Consider the following 8,909-nt stretch of genomic DNA (forward strand, 5'->3'; position numbering starts at 1 on the left):
TTCAATGATAAGTGGTCTACACTTTTTATTTTATTTCTGCAAAATAAGACTTTATTCATATACCATATGAATATCATGTAATATACTGACTCGACATTTTTTTTCACTATTATTATTTACGATGTAGTGATCAGATGATGCTAAATTAATTATCTGATATCATAGGTATTATTTGTAAATGCCTTTACTGTCAATACCTTTAATACCATATCATTTCACAGAGAAAATAACAACTGAAATTATTGATCCGTATCTATGTTTCACATTGAATAATTATTAAGTTCAAAGACAATGTACCTGTACTTGGATTTGTACCTGCGCACTTATTGCATACGTCAGAAATATATTAATTTGCACAATCGACATGTAGTTGTTTTTGTTTTCAATTGAATATGAAATATGAATTCAACAGAAATCAAAATAAATTTATTCAATTGATATATACATGTTTACCGTCAACTGTGAACCGAAGTCTACACTGAACGCCGCTGTTATGTTACGACCTTACATGTATGATAGTGAGCTGTTTGAATTAAATAATTTTTCATTTACTATTTCTTTCTAGCAATTAAACCAACATACCTATAATTTCAATTCTAAAATTATTTTTCTAAACAAACCATTTTCCTCCGTAATTATTTTCCACGGTGGAACACGGAGGGTCACCCGATGAAACGGTAATGTCCACGGTGTAACACGGTGCGTCTTTGGTGTAATCGCAATATACGCACACCGTGGAACTCCGTGTACACGGTGTAACACGGGGTATTTTCCACCATGTGTTTTCCACAGTGGGGTGGAAGAAACTCATGAGCTGTACTGTATGTAAAAATATGATCGTCCATTCTGGCCCCACCCTACCCCCTGGGGTCATGATTTGAACAAACTTTAATCTACACTACCTGACGATGATTCCACATGAGTTTCATCTTTCCTGGCCCATTGCTTCTTGAGAAGAAGATTTTTAAAAGATGCCATTAATTTTTCACTATTTTGTAATTATCTCCCCTTGGAAGAGGGCATGGCCCTTCATTTGAACAAATTTGAATCCCCTCCACCCAAGAATACTCTGTGCAAAGTTTAGTTGAAATTGGCCCTGTGGTTCTGGAGAAGAAGATGAAATTGTGAAAAGCTAACGACAACGCCAACGACAACGCCAACGACGACAGACAACGGACAAATTTTGATCAGAAATGCTCACTTGAGCCTTTGGCTCAGGTGAGCTAAAAATGCTTCGGCGCAAGGCATGCTTTATTTTACTTAACTGAAACAAGGTATATTTAGAAGCAAAATATTCCAAAGTTTGCTGGTATTGCTGCACAAATATCAACAGCTCAGTTGTATAATTTCTATTTGTAAAGTTTTATGTTGAATAAGGGTAAAAATGTACAGTCCGGTTTAAGTTTCCTCAAATTCCGATCAAATTTGTGCAGCAGTTTTATTAATCTATAGAATATTCTTTTTAGCATTATACAATTTTTATGTAAAAATTAATAGGGTAATCCCTTGCATCGAAGCTGTTTTGTTGATATGTTTTATTACCTCCAGTAGGTAAGATCAGTGACATCATAATACCTAGACTTAAATCACATACATTGATGGGGCATTTTTGACGAAGCCTTAATTGAGGTTTTGTAATTTAGCCTTGAACGGGCATTTTTGACTAAGCCTTAATAGGGCTTCTGTAATTTAGCCTAGATGGGGCATTTTTAACTAAGTCTATATGGGGCTTTTGCAATTTAGCCTTGATGGGGCAATTTTGACTAAGCCTTAATGGGTTTTTTGTATTAAATTTAACCTTGATGGGGCAATTGTGACTCAACCCTTATGGAGCATTGTATAATTTAGCCTTAACTGAGCAGTGGGAATAAGTCTTATTAGGTATTGTGAAGTATTTTTCTTTGGGCATTATGATTAAGATAATGTGCAGTGTTAATTTGCTTTGATTAAGAATGGACTTAAGTTATTTGGGTTTTCTTTTGATTTATTTTTCATGTACATATCATGTAAAGTAACATTATTATTTTTAATTTTAGCTCACATGTAGCTTTCCGCATTAGAAAGAAATAAGAGATTCAAGATCTTAGATTTAAGGACACGGTACTCAAAATAAATGATATAGTATTGCATATAGTAAGGCAGGGCTCTAATTGGCGACTAATTTAGTCGCCATGGCGCCTAAAATTTTTGATTGGCGCCTAAAAATTTTCCATAAGTTGCCAAATTGGTGACCATTTTAAATTGACTTGGCGATCATTGGATTCTGGAAATTTTTGCATAAACTTTTTTTCTGAAAAAGCGAAAATAAATTTAAAAGAAGAGGAAATTATTTTTAGCAATGGACATGTAGTGTTTTCTTAGTCACATCATGAGTCCTTATTTTGATTACCATTAACTTTTAAAGCCTTCAAAAAAATTTGCATTGGCGACTAAATTTTTTTGACAAGGCACCAGCTGGCGCCTAAATTTTAGAGGTCACTTAGGTGTAAGGTGATAACACGTATAAAAAATACAGAAATTATTTTTGCAGTTTAAATCCTGGTGCAAAAATTGAAATTTCATGCTTGGCCTGCTACACCCTCTATTGTTGCAGTTTATTTTTCTTACTTAATACAAAAGCAATCCTCACTTGCAGTCATTAATGCAGCATATTATAGTATTCAATGGACACATCATATTAATCTTTGTAATAATCCGTGTTCAGACAGTCTTGTAAATTTGCTTTCAGAATGAGGAAGACACTGTTAGCAAAATTTAAGCTTTATTTAAAAAGAAAGCAATTACATCTAAAAATCTAGATAAAAATGTGGATAAATTTCTGCAGAAAGAAAATTTCTATCATTTGAAACTGGTGTGTATGTTGTTTTAAGATTATGCTGGTTTTTTTTTAAGGTATGATGAACTTGTTTACATAAAAATGTGTGACATAATGTTTCACGAATCAGGTTCACATGTTGAAATAAGAGTGGGAAAAAAAAGCAAAATGGGATATTCTCAGTCAAGGTAATATTGTTGTTTTAGTGTAAACAACTAATAAGTTTTGTCCAGTTTTTTATCTTGAAGAATATATATCATCTGCTGGTCTTGCTTTTCAGTTTATTTCAGAGCAGTTACCTTTTTTAATAAAGGACATTGTTTATAAGTTATAAGGTATAAATCAAATAAACCTTTGACGTATACCAGAGCTAGAGTTTTTTTTTAGATGCTCTTAGATTACTAAGAGTATGGTTTACATAGTTTGAGAGGTGGGGGAGCAACTGCAGATATCAACAAGACTTTAGATAGAATTTTTAAAGCTCACGGCAGATGGCATTTGGAGAACCCAAAGGACGGATATGTTTTAGCTCAAACAACAAACTAGATGACATGTTACAGCTGTACTTTGAATCTTGGATTATAATTTCTTTAATTTCTTTTGCAGGTTAATACATTCAATACATAACCTTTGTTGACTCGAACATTCTATATCTGTTTTCTGTTGTTTATTCTCTAAAATACTTAGAATAGAATTTTTTTTTTTTTAATGTTCAGATGAGTGAAATGAAGGAGAACATAAATCAGTTTATATTAGTTGTATTGTTTGCACTATTTCAATACGCCCAAGTACAACGAAAAGTAGTTGTTAGGTCATAGTACCGTATATAAGATGTTGGTCAGGCGTGAAGTGGTCATCGACTAGCAATCAACCAGTTTCAAACACGTTTTTTTTAATTTATTGATAAAATGATGCATACCCCATTATGACATTTATGTTCAATATTTTACTTTGTATTTTGTAGAATGTAATTGGAAATACTTCTTGGGGTCTTCTTCCAGTGCATCACTGATAATTTCGCGTCTTAATTGTACATATGGCGAATAAACTGGTTGATAGGCGCTCAACACATTCTATATCTGTTGTTTATTCTCTAAAATACTTAGAATAGAAATATTTTATGTTCGGATAAGTGAAATGAAGGAGAACATAATTGCATTTATCATTTAATAGATTAGTCTTTTGGCATGTTACACGTTTAATAGACACCATAACAGTTTACTTTTAAGTACAACATACTAGCATTAAAAGGAGCGATATCAGATAAATGTGTTAAATATATCAGGGGCTTAAGACTCCAATAAATTGCAGTATGAAAAAAGGAATAATTGTAACTGAAATACATTAAAATGCTAAATAATGCAACTTTTAAGCATAAAAATTTTTAAAGTGTAAAATCATTTTTATGGCCTAACAGCTTATTTTAGTCTTAAAATGCGGAAGAATTACGCCAAAACGGTGAAAATGTAGGTCAAATCCAGCATCAAAAGCAAGTCTGAAAGCGTGTATCGATCCTTATATGTATTATCTCTGCGAGTTTGGTCAAAATAGGGCTTACAGTTACTTGGAAATGAGCCCTGCTCCGAAACCATTAACCTGGTCATTCTTTGGCTGAAAATGCAGCATCTGAAACCTGACTGGTACAATGAAATATACTAGATAAGAAGCATCATTCATGTATCTCTGAACAATATAGGGCAAAGAAGTTCTTGAAAAGAAATCTGCTCTAAAAACTTATACCTGGGATGCCAATGAGGAGGGCATTAAGTAAGCTCACCCAACTTTGTTGAAGTAAGCTAATAATGTGACAATCAAATAGAAATATGATTTTCAGCCCTTGGAGCTAAATGAAACGAGCCCATGGGCCACAGTGCTCACCTGTATTATCATGGCCCTTCTTGTTCTTCATCAGCAGACTCTTCTTCCTATATATTCCTATGTAAAACTCTGATTGCCCATTGTAGCCCCACACTATCCCAGGGAGTCATGCTTTGAACAAACTTGAACTTGAAAATATTTTTAAAGATTTTTTGTATGTATTCTTATTGCCCATTATGGCCCCACCCTACCCTTGAGGGTTCAAATAAATCAAAAACCGATATACAGAATTATGTATCTTAGTGTAGTCTACTTGTGTACCAAGTTATATTGAAATCAGACAAAACTGTAAGAGGAGTAGCATTTTGAAAAAATGTTTACAATCAGATGATGGAAGACATACCCTATCGCATAGGCTCTTCTGGTCCCTGACCAATAGAGCTAAAAACCAAGATAAACAAATTTACCTATTATAATGACCCTCTTAGATACTGCTGTGTGAAAGCCGGCACCAGTGGTGACGTTACAAGTATATTTCCCCTGGTCCATTTTTTTAGCATTCATTACAGTCAAAATGGAGATGAAGTAGTCATAAGTCTGATCAGAAATTCCTTTCCTTGTTTCTTTCAGCTCAGCAGCTGTCGCTCGAACCCTGTCAGACCGCTGTCAAACAAAATATGTAAAACATTTGTCATAAATGTTAAAAAAAAAAACTCCCACATCAAAACATACCAAATACCCATCTCACAAAAATTTAGTGATTTAAAATATGTTAAGAAGCTTTCAGAGGGTTTTTTTTTTAATGTCCCCACCCCCTCTTTTTATTGCTTTTTCTTAGATATCTCTTCTTGGAATGGGGCCACTCATCTGAATAATTTAAAAAAAAAAAAAAGTAATCAGTGCTCTAAGTCACACTTACTATCAGGTCGCTAAATGGCGACCCAAACTTTTTGGGTTGCCTTTTCAGAATTTCTGATAGCCATCAACAGATATTTCACTCACCATGGTGAAAATATTTTGTGAATAACACATTTAATATATTATGAAAGCAAGGAACAAACTCATACATGTACACGTATAATGTCTATTTTAAAGATTACTTATTACTGTTACTAAACAATTTGCTAGGCTGAGGAAACAACCTATGTTATTACATAGAACCACTCGTATGGCTGAAGAACACAAGTGATTTTATCCTAGAATTAAAGTTAAATCCAATGAAATCGCAACAAGTTTGACTGATGTGTGCATCGGGTGGAAACTTTGACGTGGGACTTTGTCGGCTGTTTGGCGTACATGTTGACTTTATTACTACCTTAACCTAACCTTTTACACAGTTGCTATTAATATTGCCAAAACATGACACGATATGCAAGCAATATTGACTAAATCTCCATTCACAAGATCAGGTTTTAAAAAGTCTACGACATTTGACAGCTGTTTTCTATACAACATGCTTTTTTTTCATCATTTTTTTTGGTCGCAAATGTGACCATTTTAGTCGCAACTTGGAGCACTGATAAATTCCCTTCCCCTAATCAGATTGCAGACTAACATTATTTGTCATGACAGAAAATGTTAGTGTGCAATCTGAATATCAACCAATCAGCAAATTAAAAGGTTGAGCTAATGTAAGCACACCCTTCACCTTTAAAGCTGCAGTTAACACTAAAGCATCAGGGAAGCATCAGTGATGCGAGCCAAGCTTTGATCTTAGGTTTACACTTGGAAATAAAAAAGCAATTATTTTAGTCTTTATTATAATACAGTCAAACCTTGTTATCTCGAACTCGATGGGACCGAGGAATAACTTCGAGATATCCGTGGGTTCGAGATATTGAGGGTAAAATACTTAAAGTAAAAGGTCTTGGGACTTTCCAATAACTTCAACATATCCATTGTATTTGAGGTATCCATATTCGAGATACCAAAGTTAAACTGTATATCATTTCCGAAGTTTTAAAGAATCTGAATCTCCTTGATCAGTTAAAGTTTCTTTAGCTTTGCCACTGAAAATACATATTGAGTTTGGGGATATACAGTCAAACTTTCTTATCTCTGAAAAAAAAAAAAATTGAGATATCCAAGGATTCAGATATCAAGGTTGAAATATATAGAAAGTAGTTGGGAGTTTAAACACACTTTGACTATCCATGGTATTCGAGATATCAGTGTTTGAGATACTGAAGTTCAAGATTACTTTCATTACATATTAACAATTAATGCATCTTTATGAAAAATTGTTTAAACCATCTATATCTGCTATAATCTATGGCTACATTAGACATAATTTGCTTAATTCAATGTGAGCAATATACTAATATTATGAATTGCACTGGAGGAATTCAAATCTGTTTCTGGTGCTGTTTAAGATAACAATCAGATTTTTTTTTTTAATTGTGCAGTTTTAAAAGTAATGAAAAGTTCTTAAAGGTTGTTTCCACCAATATAGGATTGATACTCTTAGTTCAAATTTCCTCATTGAATCTGTGAAATGGTTTTCTGTTCATTTACACTTTTGCATGCTTATACTCCTGAATTCCTATGTATATATTTTCCTTACTTGCTTTCAATGTCCATGACAGTTCATGTTCAACATTTATTTTAGCCTGGAAAACTCTTGATCACAAATCAGACATAGTTTCAGACACTGAGGTGCCATTTCAGGCCCCCACATACATGAAACCATCATTTCAATGTAATGTCAATATTCATTTAAAATACTGATAGGAGCAAATTCTGTCTGATGCAGCCACAAATTTCAAGAGGAAATAAAGGATAAAATTACAGTATAACTTGTCTAATCTCGATTCTGAGTACTCTAGAATTTTGTCCATTCCAGCATTAAATTTAGTCCCATGCACTTTTTTTAACAATGTAGTATAAAAAATTCTGTGTAGTTCGGACACTGTCTATTCTGTATTCCGAATGCCAATTGGTCCCAATTGCTCATAATTAATGATAATTATTTCCTCTGATCCGGCCTCACAATATTACCTGAGTCATTTCAAATATATATACGGTCTGTAGATTTTGACTCCATTTACACACACTGCTCAACGCGTTATCGACTTTTCGTTTGTTATTGGGCATGTGTAAGGAAAGCAAAGTTTAGAAAACATAGGTGATTTTAAATTTCTTAATTCAATGATAATTGCATACTTCAGCAAACAAAGTTTGTGATCTTAGGCAGATAAATGATTATACTTTCAGCAGCAAAAAGAACAAACCAAATCACTCTCTTTCTAAAGATATACAGCTTTTTCAAATGATAATTTATTACAATTTCGGAATTTTTCATCACATTTTAGCTTTTGTAGAAGTCAAAATCAGATTATTCTATAAAACAAAACGGTTTATTTATTCTATGGACAATCATATACCTGAAGAAAAGCAGACTGAGATCAAAAATCTAAATGAACGGTTAGTTAACAGGCATCTAAAATGTCTCGTTAGGTTAAAACACGTTATCGTCAACAAGGTTGATGTTGCCGGATAATTCGGTTTTTACGGGTGTACGTTATCGGAAACTCAGGTTAAAAAGTTTCTTTCAGCTTTAAAAAAAAAAAGTAATTTATAATCCGTCAATCCTTGAAAATAGCAGACGTAATGTGTTTTAAGGATATGCAATCCTCAGCCATGAAGGATAACTCTTAAAATTATTATTTAATTTAAAAAGTCTTAACATGAAGCTTGAAATTGAAAACTATTCATGCAACAATTTCCATTTTATGCATCTTAATATGACTTGAGGCTTTTGAATTCTTAGAAAGGGTCTTGTAAAAATTTGACATTTGTTTCTTATAAAAGTAAAAAATAAATACATTTTTAGATGAATAGGATTTTCTTGAGTTTAACCTTAAACACCAATGCTTTTTAGCATAATATGAAATTGGAAGTGATTTGTGATGTCTTGCAATGATAGCACAAGCTTTTTACACTATGTATTATATAAATTTTGGAAGTAAATAGAAGACCTATACATGTAAAACCAAAAAAAAGTATTTTTTAAAAAACATGCAAATTTCCCTAAATGCCTGGATACCTATTATTTTTTAACTTAAAATGTATTTGTTGATCAGGTCTCTATTAGAAAATGCATAGTTGATGTTTCTATTCGTCTTCTGAATATATTGGAGATTTGATTATTTTCCCTATGTAATGTGATAAACTATAATGATTAACTTTGCAGAAATACAGTGGGTAAATATACATTAATTTATGAATTCAGAGATATATTTGTGAGCATTTTCAATTACATAACTGCCTAGGATCA

The sequence above is a fragment of the Saccostrea echinata genome, unplaced genomic scaffold, assembly GCF_033153115.1.
Source record: "Saccostrea echinata isolate AGI-Se365-2 ecotype Australia unplaced genomic scaffold, CSIRO_AGI_Sech_v1 ptg000056l, whole genome shotgun sequence".
Lineage (NCBI taxonomy): Eukaryota > Metazoa > Mollusca > Bivalvia > Ostreida > Ostreidae > Saccostrea > Saccostrea echinata.